The 24,567-nt window shown below is 39.7% G+C and overlaps 1 pseudogene; it reads right to left on the bottom strand.

Moving 5' to 3' along the window:
* Nucleotides 1-419: 419 nt before the first annotated feature.
* LOC120537543 lies at nt 420-24,360 on the bottom strand (annotated as a pseudogene).
* Between the last annotated feature and the right edge of the window lie 207 nt (nt 24,361-24,567).

Raw genomic sequence — 24,567 nt, forward strand, 5'->3', positions numbered from 1 at the left:
TTGATTTGCACTGCTTTACAGGAAACTAAAAGTCTGTCACATAAGTAATGGACAGACAGCGCCCAGTGAAGCTCCACTGACCCCATTTGATTTATTACTTTTTGACAACCATCTGCCCTAGACTGGCTTTGCTGGTTTGGTGTCTTGCTCACTAGCTATTTATAATGAAGTTTTATATTCATTCTTGTTAAGGATTACAAAGTAGAACCAGAAACACCCCATCCCAGAAGGGCAGCTGGCTGACCGGTGACCCTCAGCCATGACACTTCAGTTTCAGTACACCAACCCACCAATATGCCCATCCATATTCCAGTCACACAAGTCAATTCAAAGCCACTCACTCCATTTTTTGAGGGACACCACTCTACAAAGAGAAGCACTTTGCATTTTCTTTTATTATTTCACTACAACTACAAACAGACAGGTGAATAATTTACTTTAATCACTGGACATTTTTTTTAAATGTTTCAATACATCACAGAATTTGTAGCATCAACACTTCAAACATGATACTTCAGGCCTACTAAAACAAAACAATAGATAACAAATTATTCCAAACAGTAAGACATTTTTTTGTTTAATCTGGTTGGCCTCGGATGTCCAGACAGGGCTATTTACTGCACTTGGAATACTGGACCTGCTGGGACGCTGTGGAGCTCAACGTGCCCTGTGACGCCGTGCAGACGTACACTTTGTCTGCCTTCCACTCTCTGCCTGTGAGGCTCAGGTAGCTGCTAATGCTGTAGGTCTTGTCCGGGTCTTGCACAGGGTCACTGGTCTGCACGTTGCTGGTCACTTCTGTGCCATCTGATGTCCACTTGACGTCAGCGAGGGAGACTGACAGCTTATTGGCTATACAGACTAAGGTTACTGTATCGCTGTCTGCAAGATTCTCAGGTACCTGAGGGATGATAGAGACTGATGGTGGCAGCAGGTTGGCATCTGGAAGAGACAAATAAAAAGACAAACTTAAAACACAGGGCACTGGACTTATTCCTAAATGTGTAAATGGCCTTAGAAATCTGTGAGAGCAGCAACTCAGTAATGAAATGATGCAAATACATCCTCCAACCATCCATCATCAGATGCAATTGAAGTTAAACCAGATTATTAATACAACCCTGTAACATCCTACAGCCATTGTTCATAAAATATCTGCTCATATTATATATAATAAAAATGATTATTATCTTGTCCAGTGGGCATTAATTGAAATAAGTAGATTAGTGAGCTTTATGACATTATAGATAGAATTTACCCGTTCGGGGTAGACAGACAGACAGACAGACAGACAGACAGACAGACAGATAGATAGACAGATAGATAGATAGATAGATAGATAGATAGATAGATAGATAGATAGATAGATAGATAATGCATTATTAATTAATGAGCAAAGTTTAAAAAGAGATAGATGACTACTTAACTTGTTTCACTAAAAGGCTAATAATAACATGATATATGATTCTCAAACCTGCACAATCCAATCCAGGTTGAAAGTGACTGAAGCAGCACAAGGTTTAAGGTAGGAACCAGTCAGAGTCCCTTCAAGTACACACTCACAATCATACACACACACACACACACACACACACACACACACACAGGACCAGTCTGGAATCAGCTGTCAACCCATTTCCTATGTTTGGGAGGAAAAGTGGAGGGACAGAAGAAAACCCAAAGCAGACATTGGAGAATGTCCACATGGGCCATGATTGGACATCAGATTTCAACTTAGGACCAAGAGAGTGTTAAAGTGCCATGTTCTCCTAATATGATATAACATTATTTCTGATTTACCTGACAACTTAATCAAAGACAACTTATGGTATTTAAAATACAACATGGTTACATGTCTTTTGCTTTCCGATTGGAGCATAGCAAGTGAAGTACCTTGCTCATGGTGACACAGAGTCAGTAGCGGGATCTAAATCCATCACCTCAGGGTTTGTTGTACAAAGCCGTAGCCATTGCACTACACTATTATAATATAATATAATATAATATAATATAATATAATATAATATAATATAATATAATATAATGTTTTTACATGTTTATAGTGTATTCTTATTAGGCACGCTTTCACTTATTTTCTTTTAGCTCATATTGAGAACGGAAAAGAACACAGGTAAAAGAAAACTTGTGCTAATGATATACTTTGAGAAAAATATACATTATTATCAGAGAAAAACATAAGAATGGTAATTCTTTTTTATTATCACAAAATAATAACTAAAATCATGGCGAGTTAAACGCTATAATCAATTAAATGCCAGTTTAGTTTTTTCTTCTCTCCGCCGTCCTCAGCTCGTATCGTCAGTGTTCGGTGAACTGGCGATTCTAACGTGGCCCCATTGCTAATGTGATTGACCGCTGCGATGGACTCTCTGGCACGCTGTCCAGGGTCCTGCCTTGCATCCTGTGCTGCTTGGACAGGCTCGAACCATATGGGAGGTTGAATTGGATTAAGTTTAGAGGGTTTGAGAAGGTGCTTGTAATATTTAACTCTTCTTTATTTTATTTCCAGAAATTAAGGTAAAAAACAATAATTTAATATTTACTAAAAATGTGTCATTTACTTTTGAACTGGTGTCATGTGTAATTATTATTTCTATATTTACATGTTTATTGAAAAAAAAAATACTTTACATTGAAATTTAAACCTCAGATTCGTTCATTTCTAAACGGTCTAAACAAAGCTGCAGTATATGAAAATGCAGATCTCGCATCTCTATATTTTACATTGTTTATGAATCTGAATTCAGTATTTCCAAATGAGAGACTTTTTCACGTTCAGACCTTAATCAGTTACTACAACTTGTCATTCTTAGATGCAGTTACCTGTGAACAAAACTTTAAATGTTAAAATGAGTTTTTGGAAATTGAAGTACTCCGGACTTGCGTCTCAAAATTACATTTACTTACTTGACTGACGGCTTTATCCAGTGCGACGCACAACATCTGAGATACAAATAGTTACATTTCTTTTCTGATTTTGTAATCGGAGTACGGACAAGTGAGGTGAGTCAGTAATTGGATCTGAACGCGCAACCTCAGGGTTGGACGTCCAAACTGTTAATTACACATTGCCTACCTGCTACGTCGTCCACTATTTTGGATGTTTAACTTTCTACGGCAGTGAGATATCTGGTTTATGTGACCTAAAAGCAAAAACTGCTTTGCACATTTTATTCGTCACTTAATTAGAGAGATTTTGAAATTCAAAAGGTGGACAAACACAATAGAGATCACAATAAACGCACTGCTACACAATATATATCCTAAACACACATACTAACATAGCATAGCATAAAGTGATGAATCCTGTTACAATTTTACAAAAAATGTTACAGATGCACTTAAAATATTAAAAACTGGCGTCTTACCTGAAACGATGAGTTTGGTGCCTTTGCCGAATACCACAGTGTCCAACTCACCGCCGCGGCAGCACAAAAATCCACCAGCGCCGAGTGTTCACATTTTGACACAACAGCCTTTGTTATTCAGCGGAGACTCGACACTCTGGAAAGTCAGTAAACTGTGTCCATTAGAGAGCCATCAGACATCATGAAAGAATTCGGAAATATAAAGGTTATGGCAAACAAAACTGAGACGTTGGCAGAAGAGAGCCCTTTTACAGTGTAAAGCTTCATCCCAAATCTAGTTTTCGGTATCGATGTCTGAGGCAGTCTGGAATTAACGTGAATTCTCAGAATTCGTTTGTATTATACACCCAGTGTTATACTGAGTGAGCGGAGGGACTCCTGAAGTACCAACGGGTGGCTCGGAGTGGACTGGAAGGTGACGAGCCTGTCCTCTAGTGTAGTACCATAAATAATGAAAGTGAATGTCAGTGAGCAGTAGAGATTTGTGTTTGAATGAAAGGACAGAAACTAAGGAGAAGCGAGAAGAACTGATACGTGAGCTGTCAGTGACGGGAGACGAAACGAGGCAGATGTGCCTGCAGATGTTCAACACTAGGACACGTGTGCGTTTAACACATTATTATATGCATAATTTAGGAAGCAACTGCTGAGTAATACATCATTCATTCATTTAATTTTGAAATCTGCTTATTTCACTACGAGTAGCTGGACCTAATCCCGGCAACATTAACAACACACAAGGTCCAGCTTTGTAAGGTGCGCTGATTTGTCTAAACAGGGCATCAACACTCAGACACACTGGGTATATTCAGAGGTGTCAATCTATTCGACCTCAAAGTCTTTGGCATGTGAGAGGAAACCTCCAGCAAATCCATACTGGTAACAGGAAGAGGATACAAAGACAGTGGCTTGGCTGGGCATATGCAACAAAGGACCCCAAAGCTGCAGTACATCCATCCAAACATTGTCTAAACCCTCATATCCAGGACTGCAGGGAATCTGGAAACTATCACAGCAATCACCAGGCACAAGACAGTTTAAACACCTAGACAGGGTGCCAGCCCATCACAAAATGAACACACACAATTTTGCATTTACCAGTTCGCTTAACCAACATGTCTTTGGGAGATGATTGGATCTCTGGAAAGCAACCCTGGTGATCACGGGAGAAACCTGCAAACTAAGCGTAGGGAGTACCGCAATGTGATGATATTATATTATCCAGTATCTTGTCATTATTGGACCTATAGTAGTAGAAGTGTGTGTACACAGACACTAACTACCCAGTGCAGAGTTTTTTCCTGCTTTGCATTAAGTGCACCCAGGTCAGGAATTAAAATCTATGTTATTAATCTAATCTAATCTAATCTAATCTAATCTAATCTAATATAATATAATATATATGGGCTTGTGCCCCCATCCACAGACTGTTTCTGCATTTCACCCAGTTCTTGCTATGATAGACTCTTCCCAGTGACCCTGCTCTATGTGAAGTGGATTTGGAAAATGGATGGATGGATAATAATACTAATGCTACTAATAAAAGTAATAACAACATTAAAATAATAATAATCATAATAATAATAATTAATTAATTAATTACATTTATGTAGTTAATTAATTAATTAATTACATTTATGTAGTGCTTTTCTCATTAGTCAAAGCACTTTACATAGACAGAAGGAAGACACTTCAGCTGCCACCAGTGTATAGCATCCACCTAGATGATGAGATAGTAGCCATTATTGGACAAGTATGTTTGCTACACATTAGCTGTTAGGTAGTGAAATGGTGATAGAGATACCCAATCAAATCAAATCAAAGACAGGGGATGATTAGGGGGCTACAATGACTAGGCCACGGTGGGCAATTTAACCTGGACTTTGGGATACATCCTGCTCCTTACAAAGGATGGCTAGGGATCATTAATGACCACACATAGTCAGGACCTCAGTTTTATTGTGTCATATGAAGGACAGTGCCACTTTTACAGCACAGTGTCCCCATCAGTGCACTGGGCCATGGGGATCCACACACAGATCCAGGCTGGGCCCAGACATGCTTAACTTCCAACACAAAAGGCTTGGACACAAGTTCACCAATGAATAGAGGTTTTTATTGTGTGAAAGTTTTCCAGTGATTTGTTTCCCCACATGGCAACCACACTCTAATTCTAATACACACTCTTTGTCCTGTCTCCTCCACTCCTTTCGGCAAACTTCATCCTCCTCCTCCCAACTCTAACTCTCTGACTTGAGGCAGGCTACTCCTCTTATATAAAACCCCGGAAGTACTTCTGGTGTCACGAGACTGTAGCTTGAGAGTACTTCCGGATGAGATTAGAGCCTAACAAAGCAAAGCAGGGCCCACTAGTCCCCTCACCATCCCCTGGTGGTGCCCACAGGCCCAAGTAGGGCTGAGCCAAAGAACTCCAGTTCTCAACATGGGAGAGGGAATCTATATATGTATGGAGAGTTCTATGGAGTAAGATCGCTGTCAAAAACAACTCGTAATAATTTATGTCAAATTTACACTTCACACGTGTCAATTATGCTTGCACTTCTGAAAGTTACACTTGCTTCTGAAAATTCTGGTTGCACTTCTGAAAATTACACTTGCTTCTGAAAATTATGAGAACAATTCTCAGCGTGAACAGCCAATCATAATATTCTGCAGCATAAAAAGATATTAACATGCTTCACTAAAATGGGTCCTTTATTTAAAAAAATAAATCAGTTTTCCATATTTTCTACCTGATCAGATACAAAGGAGTAACATGAAATTGGACCAACTTAATTTTCATATTAAAGGGCAGTTCAGTTATTTCCCAGCTGAATGACAAACGTGGCACACTGTTATATCTAATGAGTAAGATGTACACTGATGTTTAATTGGCTCAATAAAGCGTTGGGTGATGTTGGGCAGTCCTCATTTTCATGACTTTGTGACAAGACAGATACCTTGTTATATATGAGTTGGGTACGTGGGTCAAATTGACGGGCAAAGTTGGCACATTCCCATATATAGTGAATGGAATTAAATGTTTAATGGGCACTGTAGAGAGTTAGATGGCATTGGGCTACACTAGTTTTGAGAAAAGAAAGATGTCTTAAGTTGCAGTTGAACTTTGGGTACATGGGTCAAACAGTCTGGCAAATTTGTCACGTGATGAACGAACAACTCAAAAACCAGAAGACTCGAAACAGGTGGCGTCACGTTAAAGATTCACTCAAAATGAATGAATCGTTCAAAAACGACCCATCACTATAACGCAGTGTTACGGAAGCAACTTTGTGGCGCTGCCACCAAATACTCACAGAAAAATCCACAAGTTAATACACACGCTGTCTCTACAGTTTCTCCACACTGAATCCTCCAGGCACTACTTACAAAAGGTTACATTGACAATCGTGTTACGTTATTTTTAAAATGTTTCCTTTTCTTAGCACAAGCACAGCTGAGAAGCTTTGATGCATGCGTTCCATAACGCGTTAAAAATCACTCATTTAATCACACTTTGCAATACAAGCAAAGGGAACTTCTGTCAATGCATGATTTCCTGGTACACCGATTAGATTGATCAGCGCTTCCTGATTCATTTTACCCTCGCACCTTGGTTTGAGAAGAAGTATGAAAAAATATGAGGTTCACACAGAAAAACAGATCACCAATTGAAGCTTTATAAATAATAGATTCGCCATCAATAATTGTTTTGGTAAAGCCATACTCAGTGTAATCCTCCTTCCATTTTATAATTTTTCCGCCACTAGCCATGATTAAATGAATGGTAAAAACTAAGAGCGGCGAGGTGACTTATTCAGGCAGGCAGGTGACGGCTCAATAGCTCAATTTGGATATAAGTAGGTTCTATTTAGTTGCCAGAAATATCTTTGGTAGGAATGGAAGTTGAATTTAGTCTTTAAATTTCTATGGTAAAGAAAAAGTTATGCAATAATGACTAAATTTAACTATATAAAGTCAAAAGTTTTATATATAAAGTCATTCCCGAATATATAAAGTCAAACCTTGATTATATAAAGTCACTGTCGGAATAAATAAAGTCAAAACTTGAATATATAAAGTCAGCGTCGGTATATATAAAGTCAAAACTTGTTTCTGAATATATAGAGTCAAAACTTGAATATGTAAAGTTATTCCCAAATATATAAAGTCAAAACCTGAGTATATAAAGACGCGTTGGAATATTTCTGAATATATAAAGTAAGTGCTGCAATATATAAAGTCTAAACTTCAATATATAAAGTCAGCGTCGGAATATACAAAGTCAGCTGGAATATCCATCCATTTCCCAACCCGTTGAAGCCGACCACAGGGTCATGGGAGTCTGCTGGAGCCAAACCCAGCCAACACTGGGCGCAAGGCAGGAACCAATCCTGGGCAGGGCACATGCATCATTTTCAAAACATTAACCGAACAGTGTTTTTTTAATTTATTTTTCTGAATACGTTTTTGTTAACTTAGTTCAGTTCAGAGTCGTTTCAATCAATAGATTTTGACTTTCACTTTATATATTCAGGAGTGAGTTTATATACTCCGATGTTGACTTTATATAATCAGAAATGACTTTATAAATTCGACGCTGACTTTATATATTCAGGTTTTGACTTTATATATTCCAGCTGACTTTATATATTCAGGTTTTGACTGTATATATTCCGACAGTGACTTTATATATTCAATTTTTGACTTTATATATTCGGGAATGATTTTTGATATTCAAGTTTTGACTTTATATATTCTGACGCCGACTTTATATATTCACAAAATCAATGTATTTGCCTGTTTGGCACCCCATAGTATATGTGTGTGTGTATATATGTACACATGTATGTGTATATATATATATATATATATATATATATATATGCCAGCAACACGAAAATGAAAATGACAAAACAATTACATTGTCAATCATGTTACGTTATTATTAAAATGTTTCCTTTTCTTTTTACTTCTCCGCTGCCAAGCGCGGGTATTTTGCTATATATATATATATAGATAGATATAGATAGATAGATATATATATATTATCACACATGTACGATTAGGAGGCAGTCAAAGAGCCTAAAGGTGAGTGAAACATCGCAAGATAAGGGGTTGTCATGTGGTGCTTACCTGAACTCTCTGTTATGCCAACAGACATCAAGAAGAAAAATAAGAAAGCCACTTCCGGGTTTCAAGATGGCCTCAATAACGTCACTTCCGGCCATTCTTGTTGATGTTACTTCGCCATCAACAATCACGTCACTTCCGGCTCATCTCCAATGACGCAATTTCCAGTTCCGCCTCCATGTCAACATTGCCAACCATTTTCTGTCACATGTCTTTGGTTTCCTGTATATAAACGCCATCTTGTTCAGTAAATGGCATTCACTGTGTGAAAGACTTTGAATCAGTTTTTTCTTTAAATTGTCTGGGAGACAATATACAGGGACGGTCCCAAAACTTTGTTTTGTCAAGTGTGAAGAATTATTCTATTACAATTGGCGTAGTCAGCAGGATCCTGTTCAAGAATGAGCGAAGAACAGAACCTCAACACCGTTTTGTCAACCATCATGGGGGATCTGCAAACCCTAAAAATCCAAATGGGTGAGGCGAGGACCCAACTAGCGGCGGAAGCTTGTGCTGCAGCTGGAGTTGGACGGAGGTCGCCGGTCACCATCCATTGCCCTGACCCTCTTACTGAGTCAGATGACATTGAGACTTATTTTTGATGTTTGAGCGTACTGCTAAGTGGAACGCATGGCCAAGGTCGGAATGGACATACCAACTGGTTCCCTACCTGAAGGGAATGGCGCAGAAAGCCTATTATGATTTAACCGAGGAGCAGGCTGCTAATTATGATGCTCTAAAACAAGAGGTGTTCAAAGCGCTACGGAGTATCACCGGAACAGGAGGCGAGAGAATGGAGGGAGTGGCAATTCGACCCAGAAAGACCACTACGAACCCAGGGCTTTGAAGCCTGGGGAAAGGTATGTCGCTGGCTACGCCAGATATAAATAGCTTGCACAAAATGGCAGAATTGCTTGCGTGTGAAACCTTCGTGCATGCCCTCCTGACCATATCGCCCAGCAGATCCGGAAACATAGCTTCGAGGACATGGACACCTGATCCAGATCGCGGAGCGTCATTGGGCGGCTTACAAATCGGGGCGAGCAGAGCGGTTCTCTCGCCAAACCCAACAGGCACGTGGGGCAGCTCGAGCCCCTCCGACAAGCTCCCGAACCTGCCGTCTGAAAACAGGATAGACCTGCTAACCTACCCGTTGTTACAAGTGTGGAGATGTTGGACATCTGTCACCGAACTGCTCCTACGAGCCTATGGATTGTTCATTAGGGAAGGGAGAAAGGTATAGTGCCACTGTGAATAACCCTTTGTCTCTTCCGTATACAGGTGCAGTTATTATTAATGGCAAAAGGTAAGGACAATGTTTGATTCCTGGAGCAACATTTCTATTGTCGCTACCCGTTTTGTTTTACCACAACAATAGACTAAATTAAAAACTAGTCTCAAATATATTCATGGGGATATCTGGTATTATAAGACCGCCAGATGTGTGGTAACCGTGAATCATAACATGATAAATATGAACATGGCTGTCTTACTGGATCCCCATTTCCAGTCACCCTTGGAAGGGATTGGAATAAAATTAACAGCGGTAAAAACATAACTGTACCGAAGAAAGGCTTAATCATGGAGAATAATGCTCCGACTGCCTCCATGCCATGTCCCATAGTAGCACGGTCTGATACAAGCACCCAGTGCGAAAATTTTGATGTCCCATCGTCCTCTGCGGGAGCTGATACAGTTAACATAGAGGGCGTGGAGCAGTTGCCCCTCCCTTGAGGTCACACCAGACCCCATTCAAACCTTATCCTTCCAATTTCTGTTAACTCCTTCATCATTTAAAGAGAACAATGGAACGATGATTCCTTGAAATTTGCTAGGAATGCTATAATATCCACCGAGGGTTATACAACTCTAGATCCTATGCCATCGATGCGTTCTTTGTGCTCCAAAATGATTTGTTATATAGAGTGGCAGAACACAGGGGTGAAGTCGGGCATCGTTGTTAATTCCACGCACTTATCGGCGACAAGTGTGTGAATTAGCACATGCTCACCTTCTAGGAGCCCATTTAGGCTCCGAGAAAACTTTAGAGAGGATAAAACTCCGATTTTACTGGCCGGGAATAAATGAGGAGGTCAGGCGATTTTCCGCTTCCTGTCTGGAGTGTCAACTTCGCCAGATACCAAGACGGTCGAAAGCTCCACTTGTTCCCCTTCCCCTTATTGACATCCCATTTGAAAGAGTTGGAATCGACCTTGTAGGACTATTAGAACCCTCGTTAAAAGGTTTTAAATATATTTTGGTATTAGTTGATTATGCCACTCGCTCTCCAGAAGCTGTCCCATTGTGCTCAGCTAATACAAAAACCATCGCACGGGAGTTAGTAGGGATATTCGCTCGTGTTGGGATCCCCAAAGAGGTTTTGACAGACCAAGGGACTCCTTTCACTTCGGAGACGTTCAGGGAAATAGCCAGATTACTCCGTATTAAACATTTGAAAACGTCGGTCTATCATCCCCAAACTGACGGGCTGGTAGAACGTTTTAATCAGATGCTGAAACAGATGTTACGTAAAGTAGTTAACGAGGATGGGAGAAACTGGGATCAGTTACTCCCTCTCGTTTTGTTTGCTTATCGGGAAGTCCCGCAGACCTCTACAGGTTTCTCTCCTTTTGAGTTATTATATGAGAGACAACCCAGAGGGCTTTTGGATATGTTAAAAGAAAATTGGGAAGAGAAGGTCCTTCCTTCATCAAATATTCTCGAATATATCGCGCAATTACGTGATAGACTTGAGAAAATTAGACCCATTTTAAAAGATAATTTAGTCAAAGCACAAGCAATGCAGTCTCGTTATTAGAATAGAAACACCATCATTCGGGAGTTCGTCCCGGGTGATCGTGTAATGGTGCTCGTTCCAACCTCCCACTCAAAATTATTGGCACATTGGCAAGGCCCCTATGAAATAAAGGAAAGAAATAGGACTGTGACTATTTGGTAAAACAACCTAATCGTTGACCGGTGAACGGGTTTACCACATTAATTTATTGAAACCATGGAAGGACAGGGATGTGGATCCCTCCTCTGGACAACCTCGTTCTCTTTTCACGTCATGTGCCCATCTTAATTTTGGTCCTGAATTAACCTTGGAACAGCGACAAGATCTCGAGTGTGCTATCTTGTCTATCCCTAAAGTTGTGGATGAGACACCTGGGCGTACTGCGCTGATTGTTTATGACATTATTACGGACCCTGGGGTAATTGTCAGAGAGAGACCTTCCAGGCTCCCGGAGGCAAAGAAAGCGGAAGTAGAGTTGGAAATTAGACGAATGCTAGACTTAGGGGTTATCGAAGAAAGTTATAGCCCTTGGTCTAGTCCAATTGTCTTAATTCCTAAGCCTGATGGTTCGTGGAGGTTTTGTAACGACTTCCGACGTCTTAATCAGGTCTCTAAATTCGATCGTATCCCATGCCGAGAATAGATGATTTACTTGATCGGTTAGGGAACGCTCGATTCCTAAATACTCTTGACATGACTAAAGGGTATTGGCAAGTTCCTTAGCGGACTCGCTAAAGAAAAACGCATTTAGTACACCTAGTGGACATTGGCAATACAGGGTCCTTCCTTTTGGTTTGCACGGGGCACCAGCGACTTTTCAGAGTCTGGTAGACACACTGCTAAGGCCCCACAATTCCTATAGTGCCGCCTACCTGGATGACGTTGTCATTTATTCTGGCACATGGAAGGACCATGTATGGCAGATTAATGCAGTGCTCTCCACACTAGCGTCTGCAGGGCTTCGTATTAATCCTAAGAAATGTTTCTTTGGTTTGAAATAAGCCAAATATTTAGGCTATGTGGGGGCATTGTTAAACCACAATGTAGTAAAATTGATGCCATCATGAATTGGCCCCGTCCGATGAATAAGTGGCAGGTTCAAGCATTTTTAGGGTTAGCGGGTTACTATCGCCGTTTTGCACCGCATTTCTCTGAAATTGCTTAGCCCTTATCTAATTTGACAAAGAAACGTGCACCTTTAAAAGTGGTATGGGATAATGTGGTGGATAAAGCATTCTGTGACTTAAAGTTGGCCCTGACATCAGCGCCTGTTTTGAAATCCCTGATTTTTCTATTCCTTTTATTCTCCAGACCGACGATCGGCCACAGGATTGGGTGCCGTTTTGAGCCAGTCGTCGGCGGTGCTGAACACCCCATTATGTAACTGAGCGGAAATTGCTGGAGCGTGAGACCAGGTATGCTGCGGTGGAGCGTGAAGCCTTGACGATCAAGTGGGCTATTACGGCTCTGAGGTACTATCTATTGGGTCGGGAGTTTACTCTGGTGACGGATCACGCCGCTTTACAGTGGATGTCCCTTCATCGTGAGTCAAACCCACGCATCACTAGGTGGTTCTTAGAGTTACAACCTTATCGTTTCAGTGTCATTTATCGTAAAGGTTCATTACAAGCCAACGCAGATGCTCTCTCTTGTATCCACGACCTGCTGGTGCAGGTCGCCCGACTTGAGGGTCTGGGCTGAGGGGGTCATGTCACACATGTACGATTAGGAGGCAGTCAAAGAGCATAAAGGTGAGTGAAGCATCGCGAGATAAGGGGTTGTCACGTGGTGCTTACCTGAACTCTCTTTTTTGCCAACAGACATCAAGAAGAAAAATAAGAAAGCCACTTCCGGGTTCCAAGATGGTCGCGTCACTTCCGGCCATTCTTGATGATGTCACTTCCGCCATCAACAACCATGTCACTTCGGTTCATCTCCAATGACACAATTTCCAGTTCGCCTCACGTCAGCATTGCCAACCATTTCCTGTCACATGTCTTTGGTTTCCTGTATATAAACGCCATCTTGTTCAGTAAATGGCATTCACTGTGTAAAAGACTTTGAATCAGTTTTTTCTTTAAATTGTCTGGGAGACAATATACAGGGACGTCACCAAAACTTTGTTTTGTCAAGTGTGAAGAATTATTCTATTACTATATATATATATATATATATATATATATATATATATATATATATATATATATATATATATATATATATATAGATATGAGAACAACACTCATATCAATGACAAAACAATTACATTAACAATTATGTTACGTTATTTTTAAAATTTTTCCTTTTCTTTTCATAACTTCTTTAACACACTACTTCTTCGCTGCTAAGCGTGGGTATTCTGCTAGTGTGAAGTATAAAACACACCGCCGTTAATTTGTTAATTTAATGCTCTCGCTTTTTATTGTTAATTGCATGTTGTCATTAATTAATTCATTGTATCAGTTTTATTTTGTTTTTGTATTTTGCCCTTTGGAGCCACTGTAAGGGGGCTAAATATAAAGTATATTCGCTGTCAGAAATAACTCCAGTATTCTACCTCTGTGGCACATGCGTAGTAACAAAAATCGATTGCTTCTTCCTGGATAGTGAACGTCTTGTGAGTCCAATAACATATTTTTCACAGTTTGTTCACACCTGAGAATTGTGCTTGCAATTCTCAGAAGCAAGTGTAACTTTTAGAAGTGCAAGTATATTTTTTGAAGCAAGTGTAATTTTCAGAAGCAAGTGTAACTTTTATTATCAGGTATATACAGTACAATTCATTTTTACATCCTTGTCTTCCATGGAATAGATGACGTCAATATAATAAGAACAAATAAAAAATACTACAATTACAACCTTATACATGTATAGAACAGTGGTGCAGTGTTTTATGGACCAAAGACCACTTTGCTCAAGTCAAATCTAACAACGGAACACTTGAGTATGTGAGCTATTTGTTAGTGTGATTAAATTTCTAAAATTTATTTTACGACACGTATTTATACAAAGAGGAGTCAAGCTAAAGTTAGAAAATGGGATTTATTAGAAAATGGAATGAACCTAACAAAACTGATAATGTCATTTCTCAATGTAGTCACCTTTCTCAATGCACTTGCACCACCAGCCTGGAAGTGCGGGTTTCAGCAGAATAAAAGGTTTTGTCTTGTCCTCTAAACCTGCACACACACACACACATAAGAAGAGCTTAGAAGAACATAACAGATTTAACAAATGTGAGGAGACCATTCAGTCCATCAGGCCCACTTGTTTAGCTAAGAGCTAAGCTGTCCCAATATCTTATCCAGATCCTTCTTAAAGGTTGACAAGGTTTCTGCGTCAACTACACGACTCAGTAGTTTGTTCCAGATTCCCAAAACTCTTTGAGTAAAGAAGTGTTTCCAGGTTTCAGTTCTAAATACACTTCCTCTTAATTTCCAATGGTGTCCTCGAGTAAAAGATTCACCATTAAGTTGAACACACACACACACACAGATAGCTGTTTTAGAATCAACGAGTAACCTAACATACATATATTTGAGGATGGGGAGGAAGCAATAAAACAAAAAGGCCCAAAGTGATGATGAGAAACTGTGATAAAATAAGAGAGGCATTAGCAGTGTAAAGAGACAAAAGCATAAGATAAAGGGTCTGGGGCACCGAGGCAAACCCTGCATATTAAAAGTATGCAAAAGGCATAAAATAAAATGTGTGGTATAGTGCTAAGATGAGGCGTCTTAAAACAATCAATCAGTATGCCCCAGATGGCGTTGTTTCCTCTTAAGGTGGATTTTAGGATGAAGAGCTGGGTCCAGGTGGTCTGACTTGGGAAGTGACATCATGGTTAGAGAGGTGTCAATCTTCCTTTCAGCAAGAGGGGTAGGAGAAGAGAATGTTATTACACAGTGCCCCTCATGTCTTGGCAGTAAATTACACTCACACAAGCCTTTAGTTTGTCCCCTAAGTGCTCACATATGACAGAAGACAGTAGTCCTGTAGAGTGTGAATTGGCCAACTGTCATCCTTCCATCCATCTATCCATTATTGAACCCAATGTGTCCATTTTCAGAGACTCAGGAGCTGGCGCCTAACCCAGACTAGAGTGTGTAGTTATAATGTCTTCCAAAGTGTGAAATCATATATATAAATATATATTGTCAGAGATGGCTGGGGTGGCGACCGGCGGAACGCCAGGAGGACCAGAGGAGGGCTTGTGCCTTCCACAGACCATGTGGGGTGACTGCCCTGGTACCTTTGGGGCCACGGGTACAGGGCTTTGAAGCTTCACCCTGTAGGGACCATGGTCACCGCCAGGCGCCCTGAGCCTAGAGAGCCCTGGACCTCAGCACTTCCGCCACACCCGGAAGTGCTGGGGAACAGGATCGGGACACCGGAGTGCTTCGGGTACACAGCCAGTGCTTCTGCCACACAGGGGCGTGTCGGGGAAGGTCACTGGAAGATACCTGGAGCACATCCAGGTGCGTATAAAGGGGCCGCCTCCCTTCATATAATGGCAGGAGTTGGGAGGAGAACGACGAGGTCTTGGTGGAGGAAGGATGCGGCCTGAAGAAGCAAGGCATTGGTGTTGTGGCCAGGACTTTGGGGACTTGTGGGGTTTGTGAGCACCACTGACTATTTGTAAATATGGAGCACTTAAATAAACGTGTTGTGGATGACATGAACATGTCTGCCTGTCTGTGTCTGGGCAAGCCTCCACAATTATATATATATATATATATATACCGTATATACAGATGGAGCCACGTCAAATAGCGCGCGTGTGAATGGCGTCGAATGGCGTCGGCTGCCCTATGCACGCCGTGATCCCCCTCCCTCTACTGATAGAAGGCGTGTCAAGATTTCACAGTAAACACGCCCATTCATGCCCTATTTATTCATTTACCTGGTTCCACCACTAGATGGCGCTTTGTTCTCAAGAACACGTTAACACACGCCAGCAATTTAGCTGCGCTGAGTTGCAATCACGTGATTTTAACATTATATTTTATTATTATAATTATAATATTATATTATATTATTATATAGGAGCTTCCCTGTCTGCCTATCATATAGTGCCTTTCCTTCCTACCTACCTATCTATATATCTATCCCCTTAGCTGTTTTTTATATATCTATTATACAGTGCCTTCCCTGTTTATTTATATATCTAGTGCCTTCTCTGTCTGTCTGATTGCATATAGCGCTGAACTTACTGCTCTGTACTATTCTGTCCTCTGCATGTCCTGGAGTACAAAAGAAACAGCACCATACAGCAACATGTGCGAACTGGCAAGATCGGGAAAAACACGCGTCACTGATTACAAACCGCAAGATGAATGAAAGCGATAATATATGTAAAAACATCATCGCACTAATGCAATATTATTTGAAAACGAATAGCGTCAGATCGGGTTTGAATATGCCTACATATTGCATGTACTGTGCGTTGAAAGTGCTGCACTGAATAAGCTGACTCCTTCTGTAACAGCGTGTATTCAAACCCGATCTGACGCTAATATTGCATGTACTTAACTATTTTAGAATAAAACATACATTTTATTTCAGTCAGTCTGTAAGAGCCAGTGTAAATGCATGATAATTGTAACGGTTAGCTTTTTTTAAATTCAGTTCCATTCTCTCAGTCGCGTTCACGAAACCCCCTCTGACAATGCTGTTTTCACATAAAGACGCGCTATAACTCAAATGTGATTTATTTGGAGAGCGCTATAGCTCGAATGTGATTTATTTGGAGAGCGCTATAACTCAAATGTGATTTATTTGGAGACGCGCTATAGCTCGAATGTGATTTATTTGGAGACGCGCTATACTCGAATGTGATTTAAACAGGGAAGAAAGTACAATGTCAGGTGCTCATTCAGTGTAATAGGAACCATAGCACAGAGAGATGTGTACACTGCAACAAGTACACATGTCGTGAATGTAGGAAGGGTGTGTGGGAATTGTTAATATTTGAATGTGATGATTTTATACAGCACGGATCGGAAATCAGCAATTCTTAGCATTGCACCACGCAAGCTGTCGTATCAACCGCCTACTGTAACTTGCTTTATTTTTCTTCACTTATAGTCTAGAATAAAAGTGCACTTGTTTTTATTCTTGTACACCAACATATGTTCCTGTGTTTGAGCGACATGGGCATGCTCAAAAATAGACGTGTAATGCCACGAAAACTGCATGCAGGCACTTCAGTTCGCAAGCATTGGTACGAGAATGCAGTCACAAGTACACTGCAGAGCTACAGCGCATCTTTATGTGAAAACAGCATTCTCAGATGGGGGGTAGGGAAGGATCCTGAACACGACTGAGAGAATGAAAAGTGAATAAAAAAACTAACCTTTACAAGTATCATAAATTACACTGTTACACACTGAAATCAAATGCATGTTTTTATTCTAAAATAGTAAGAATAAGAGCAGTTTACTTCTCAAAACAAAGTGGTGCAGGATCGAACTCACGGTCTTCTGACTCGCAGTCGGAGCTGATTCAATTGCGCTACGGAGGCAGTCGCATAAACAAGTGTCAATGTCGCATGTTAAGGCGGTTTTTTCTGCAGTTATATTTTTTTGAATAAAAGCATACTTGTTCTGTTATATTTGTTCCTTTTGTGAAAGTGTTTGATATTTGGACTTCAGGCTTCATACATTATATAGTTTATGCTTACATTTTGTCATTTACTACTACAATATGAAAACGTTTCTGTTTTAAAATGTGTTTACACGGATTACTGTAGAAACGGAACACACGTGAAAAGCGTGTATTCCAAATAATGATCTATTATTTCCTCTCTAAAACTCCACTTCACTCCCAGATAATCCAACAAGGCATGAGCTGGGAGAAGTTTGTGCACGTTCTAAGTCGTTCGGGGGATGGAATAGCCGGCTACTTGCAGCTTTTCTTTTATCAGCACATTTAGATTAACAAAAGACACTGGCGGAGAGGTGAGAACGGTTTTAAGAAGCGATTGACTAGTTTTGGAAGAATACATTTTATTTCTAAAGTCGTGTGTGCGTGTTTTAATTGTTGGGGGATTGTTTGGGTATTTAAAAAAAACATTTACTTGAACCAACTACTTACAGTAAATGGGCAAAAATGGGAGACGCTTTTGTTTTAAATAGTCAAAGAGTTGGGCTAACAATAATAATTATTATTAATATTATTACTGGTCATAGAAACAAATGAAAACAATAGTTAAACACTTGATCATATGTATCTGTGCTAGTTTGTGTTTGTGATTATGTGACCCATAATAATTTTTTCTCAGTATAAATAATTTTTTGGGTTTTAAGAACTCCATAAAAAGAGCAAACACAAACTTAGGTGAGAAACCTCAGTGGAGAATCCTGACTATGACGTGCGCTAATTGCTCTGTGTGTGTTTTTTTGGCGGGGGGAGGGGTTCTTTAGACCTGTCTGCGCAAATGTGTTTGTGTTAAAGCCAACGGAGAAATGCAGGAGCGCACACACACACACACCTCTCATCCACAAATGCTTTAACTGTTGTCTTGTAAATCGTTGATTAAACCTATGAACACAGCTGTTCAGCAGTCCTAAACACAAGCGCATGGTCTATTTTTGTCCTTAATTAAAAGACATCAATACGTTAATAATTAACACAAAGATAACATTGTTTATTTTGCTGAATAAGGTAATAAGCTATATTTAAAATAAAACAAACCAGGAAGTTAGTGTTTTATACATTAAAGTACTCTGTATAACCAAGTGCCCTAACAAACAGCAACAGTGTACAGTACAGACAAAGAGTGTGTGTGCTGGTGGGGATTGGAAGGTGAATTAGGATACCTCATTTACAAGACAAAAGACGGTCTGAGGTGTGAATGCGCAGCTCCGCTTTGCTCTTCGGTGTGTGTGTTTTTTAGGTTACTAGGGGTGCATTCTTAAATTCAGTCTGTCTAAATCTTTATAAACGCCAAGTTGGAAAATCATGTTTGAGAAAATGACAACAACAATTAAAATCTTGATCATTTGCGTCCGTGCTATTTCGTGCTTAAGTGACCCAAAATATTTTTCTTAGTTTTCTTAGAACTTCATTAAAAGACAAACTTAGGAGGAGTGGAATGTGAGAAATCTCAACGGAGAATGTACTGACTTCTCCTTATTACTGACTGTTAGATGGTGCTAAAATGTTTTTTTTCGTCCTGCTGGCGCGCAAATGTGTTTGTGTTAAAGCCAGCTCAGACAAACCTGACGAATGCCGGGCGCGCGCACACACACACACACACCGGTGGCACTTTGGCCGTTAGTGCTTCAACGTTAAACGAAGCCCCGTAAACTTGATCCTGAACAGCAGACTGACTTTAACAATAATAGTTGATTGTTTTTATATTTATGTTTTTGTATATACTGTATTTTTAAATGTTCAAATGAACGTTTCAGAGTATATAATTTGTTGTGTCATCTGTTTACAGTGTTGGCTGATTTTGTGATTGAGACCCATGGGTTACATTGAACTGGAGTGGGACAAACGGCAAAGCCAAATTGTCCAAGAATTTAAAAGAGAATGTGCACGAGACTGTCATGCAGAGATTTCCGGATCTGACAGCGCACCACTGGTTCCGAGTCGGCTATTCCATCCCCCCAACGACTTAAAACGTGCACAAACTTCTCCCAGCTCATGCCTTGATTGATTATCTGGGAGTGAAGTGGAGTTTTAGAGTGGAAAGAATAGATCATTATTTGGAATACACGCATTTCACGTGTGTTCCGTTTCTACAGTAATCCGTGTAAACACAACTTAACTGGGTCGGGAACACTTAATATAAAGCATTTAATGTGCTACATTAATTAATGACGGGGTTTGAGAAAATCTAGTAAATTAAACATTCATTTTAAGATTTAGTTTAGTTTGCGACATTCTACTGACAAAATAAACTATTAGAATAAAGTGGAAAATGTCGACTTTAATCTCGACATAATTGGCGACAATAAAGTGGAAATGTCGAGAATAAAGTCAACATGTCGACTTTAATCTCGACATTTAGATTTTTTTCTTCACTGTGTCCGTATTTTTTTTTTCACCGTGGCCCTAATACGCTTCCGTAATGTACACTGGCTCTTACAGACTGACTGAAATCAAATTTATGTTTTTATTCTAAAATAGTTAAGTACATGCAATATTAGCGTCAGATCGGGTTTGAATACACGCTGTTACAGAAGGAGTCAGCTTATTCAGTGCAGCACTTTCAACGCACAGTACATGCAATATTATTTGAAAACGAACAGCGTCAGATCGGGCGCATATTCAATATTGCATTAGTGCGATGATGTTTTTACATATATTGTCTCTTTCATTCATCTTGCGGTTTGTAATCAGTGACCGCGTGTTTTTTCCCCGAACTTGCCAGTTCGCACATGTTGCTGTATGGTGCTGTTTCTTTTATACTCCAGGACATGCAGGGGACAGAATAGTACAGAGCAGTGAGTTTAGCGCTATATGCAATCAGGCAGAAAGACAGACAGGCAGAGAAGGCACTAGATATATAAATAAACAGGGAAGGCACTGTATAATAGATATATAAAAAACAGCTAAGGGGATAGATATATAGATAGGTAGGAAGGAAAGGCACTATATGATAGGCAGACAGGGAAGCTCCTATATAATAATGCAATATTGTTTGAAAACGAATATGTAAATGCATGATAATTGTAAAGGTTAGCTTTTTTTTTTAAATTCAGTTCCATTCTCTCAGTCGCGTTCACGACCCACCCCCCCAAATCTGACAATGCTGTTTTCACATAAAACGCGCTATAACTCAAATGTGATTTATTTGGAGACGCTATAGCTCGAATGTGATTTATTTGGAGACGCGCTATACTCGAATGTTATTTATATAGGGAAGAAAGTACAATGTCAGGTGCTAATGTAATAGGAACCATAGCACAGAGAGATGTGTACACTGCAACAAGTACACATGTCGTGAATGTAGGAAGGGTGTGTGGGAATTGTTAATATTTGAATGTGATGATTTTATATAGCACGGATCGGAAATCAGCAGTTCTTAGCATTGCACCACGCAAGCTGTCGTATCAACCGCCTACTGTAACTTGCTTTATTTTTCTTCACTTATAGTCTAGAATAAAAATATTTTACTAACTAGTTTTATTAATTCATTATTTAATAATAAATAGCATAATCATCATGGGTTGTGTATTGAGTGATTTAACTAATCTGTTTTATTAATCGGTTTGTTGTTGTTTTTTTTACCACGTCATCTATTTATGAAACTATGTTGACAATACAAGAACTGCCTATACAGTATATTAAAGATACGGTATAGGGCTTCCTGGACACTGCAGTTAACTGAAGCATTCAATGCTCCATCTGGCGGGATTATACAGCATTGCAACCATCTTTTTAGAAAGCGCATGGGGGCGTTTATGGGGCGGGGCATCGTTAACTGCGTCATCGCGGGGGATCACATTCCGTGCACGGATCGTGCATGGTCCTGTCATGGTCCTGTCATGGACCTGTCATGCTCCAGGCGGCTGTTTGACGTGGCTTCCACTGTATATATATATATATATATATATATATATATATATATATATATATATATATATTAAAATACCAGAAAACAAGGCTTGAGGAGAAATTGCAATTTCCATTTACTGCAGGTTAAACAGGAATGAGTGAGAAAAAAAACTATGGCACACTACCAACATACAGTACTTTGCTTTCATTTGCTCATCTCTCCTCTTTCCAATCTGGAATGGAGCCTACCCATCAAAATCCTGGATCATTGGGGGAATTAAAGATTTTGTAAACAGACAAAGGATGGATTTTAGACAGCTGGAACTTTGCAGACGGGATCTTCAAACAACTCAGGAAATATAAGTCAGCCACTTTACGCCTTGCACATTAGGAGTGAGGCTTCATCCCTTTCTGTGTCTTTAAATCCTTAGAATTTGATCATTGGGTAAATCCATGATATGTATCAATTGTCAAATTATTGATAAGAAAAATAGAAATAACATGCAATGAGACTTATTGAGATTGCATGTTATTTCTTTTTGATAAAAAATTCTTTTAGTTAAATTGTCAGTAAAATCCTAAACCTAAAAAAATGAGGAAGTAGTGTTATAGCACTTTGAGCAACATTATTTGTATGAAAATGTACTATATAAATAAATGTTGTTGTTATTGTATAGGATAGTTTTTTTGTTGTTGTGGAAAACAATCATCATTGCTCTTTAAATATCCGTTCACAAGTCTGTGTTTACCTGTGTTTTTTATCCAGAGCTGTGTAGTGCAGGTAATCCACAACACACCAGTAAAATCAATCATATTTAAACTACACTCCTCAAAAATATTAAGGGAACACTTCATCATCACAGTCTCCAATCAAATGTATGAGTCTGTCACATACTCAAATCAAATGTATGTTTTTATTATATAACAATAACAATAGCAGCTCACCACTCAAAGCGCTAAATCCAATGAGGATCTGGGATTCAAACCAAGAGACCTGTTGACTGTGAAGCAGCAGCTTTACCTCCACACCACCTAAGCAGATCTGTGAGACAGCCATGGGGACAGGCACACTTAATGCTTTTGAGAAATGTACAGAGTTTAGTTTCTGTCTCTGATGCATTTTTATGATTGCAATGATTACGTTTTTTCAAGAGAGAAATGTGTTTAAACACTAAATGACAGGCAGATGCCTACAGAATTAGCAGAAATGCTTCCAAACAGGGAATAAACACTTTTCTTCCAGGATCAATAGCTGAAATATCCTGGTCGTGAAACAAACGTTACTTCATGAAATGTTTTACAAATCCAAACTCAAAGTTTCATTGCAAATTCAATTATGAGTAACTTACTTGCTCATCACTAGCCAATACAGTATGCTGGTCTTCTAAGATGACATCTGTCTATGGTGCCATTAATAATATAGTGCCTTGTAACTGTATTATTAATAACAGGTACTTATGCATCTTATTCTAACCTGAATTTTAATTAGACACTCACATTCTGAAGAAGCAAAAATAAAATGCAAGATGTACCATGAAAATATTAGTTCTTAACACAAAGTGGGATCAATTAAAGCCTGAAATAAAGAAGTGATAGCTGTATAGACATTTCTACAAGTCATTGGCAATAGACCTGAATAGATCACACTTTGAATGGAAGACAAGTCCTCGTTTCTGCCTTTTATCTTTCTTTTTCAGTTGCAGCAGCTCCACCTCTGGATTGTCAAGCTTTAGTCACATAATGAACTTCATCTGCTATATTATGCAATTGTGTTGGATGTATTCTAGTATATTTTTAGAGGGGAAGTCCCAAAGAAGATGACAAGATCATTGGAGATGGATTCATTTCTGAACAAGAGGTTATCATCTCAGTGTCATCACTGTTTAAGTTTAAGACATACGAGTAAACCTAATGGTGCAAGTCAGTGTAGAGGGCCAGCTGTCTAGTGTGATGTGAGCATCTGAGCAGTAAGGTGAGATGTAGCGCAGCGAGAGGTTTTTGTTCTGCTATTTATCACTGTGATACCCCAGCACTAGCAGAGCTGTCCCAGGTTTGACAGTAATACACAGCACTGTCTGAAGCCTCCACATTACTGATTATTAACTGATAATCAGTTTTGCTGCTGGCTTTTGATGTGAACCGACTGGAAGAGAAACCAGTGCCATATAAGTCAGGAGCGCTGATAGAGTGGTAGAAACGTAAAATAAACTGAGGGGACTGCCTGGCACCTGCTTCTGCCAGGCTACATGGTTGCCCTCATCTTTCTGAATGTTGCAGTCCAAGGAAGCTGTTTGCCCTGGGCTCACAGACATAACACCAGGCTGTGTCAGGACCTTCTGACCATCAGTATCTAAAACAGAGGAAATACAAAAGACATTCAGTAAGAAAAAGGTGATTATTCTATGTGTGTGTGTTGGAATGATCCAGGTAAAACAGTCTTACATGTCAACCAGAGTGCCAGGCAGAAAAGTGCCACCCACATATCCAACATGCTTGCTGACCACATGCCCTACAGTTGAGAGACGCTCAGAGTGAGGAGTCAAGTGACAACAGTAACAGATAAAGAAAAATAAGAACCAATCATATTTGGATATTCAAGGATATGCAAATCAAACCTCCAGAGAGACAGGGTGGGGCTGGACTGGAAAGAGCAAGAAAGTGGAGGACAGAAGAAAGTGTGATACTGGACTGAGGGCTGAAGTATAAACAACCTTCATCTCCTCTCTGTCTAGTGGGGTG

Source organism: Polypterus senegalus, chromosome 10 (assembly GCF_016835505.1).
Source record: "Polypterus senegalus isolate Bchr_013 chromosome 10, ASM1683550v1, whole genome shotgun sequence".
In the NCBI taxonomy this organism is placed as follows: domain Eukaryota; kingdom Metazoa; phylum Chordata; class Cladistia; order Polypteriformes; family Polypteridae; genus Polypterus; species Polypterus senegalus.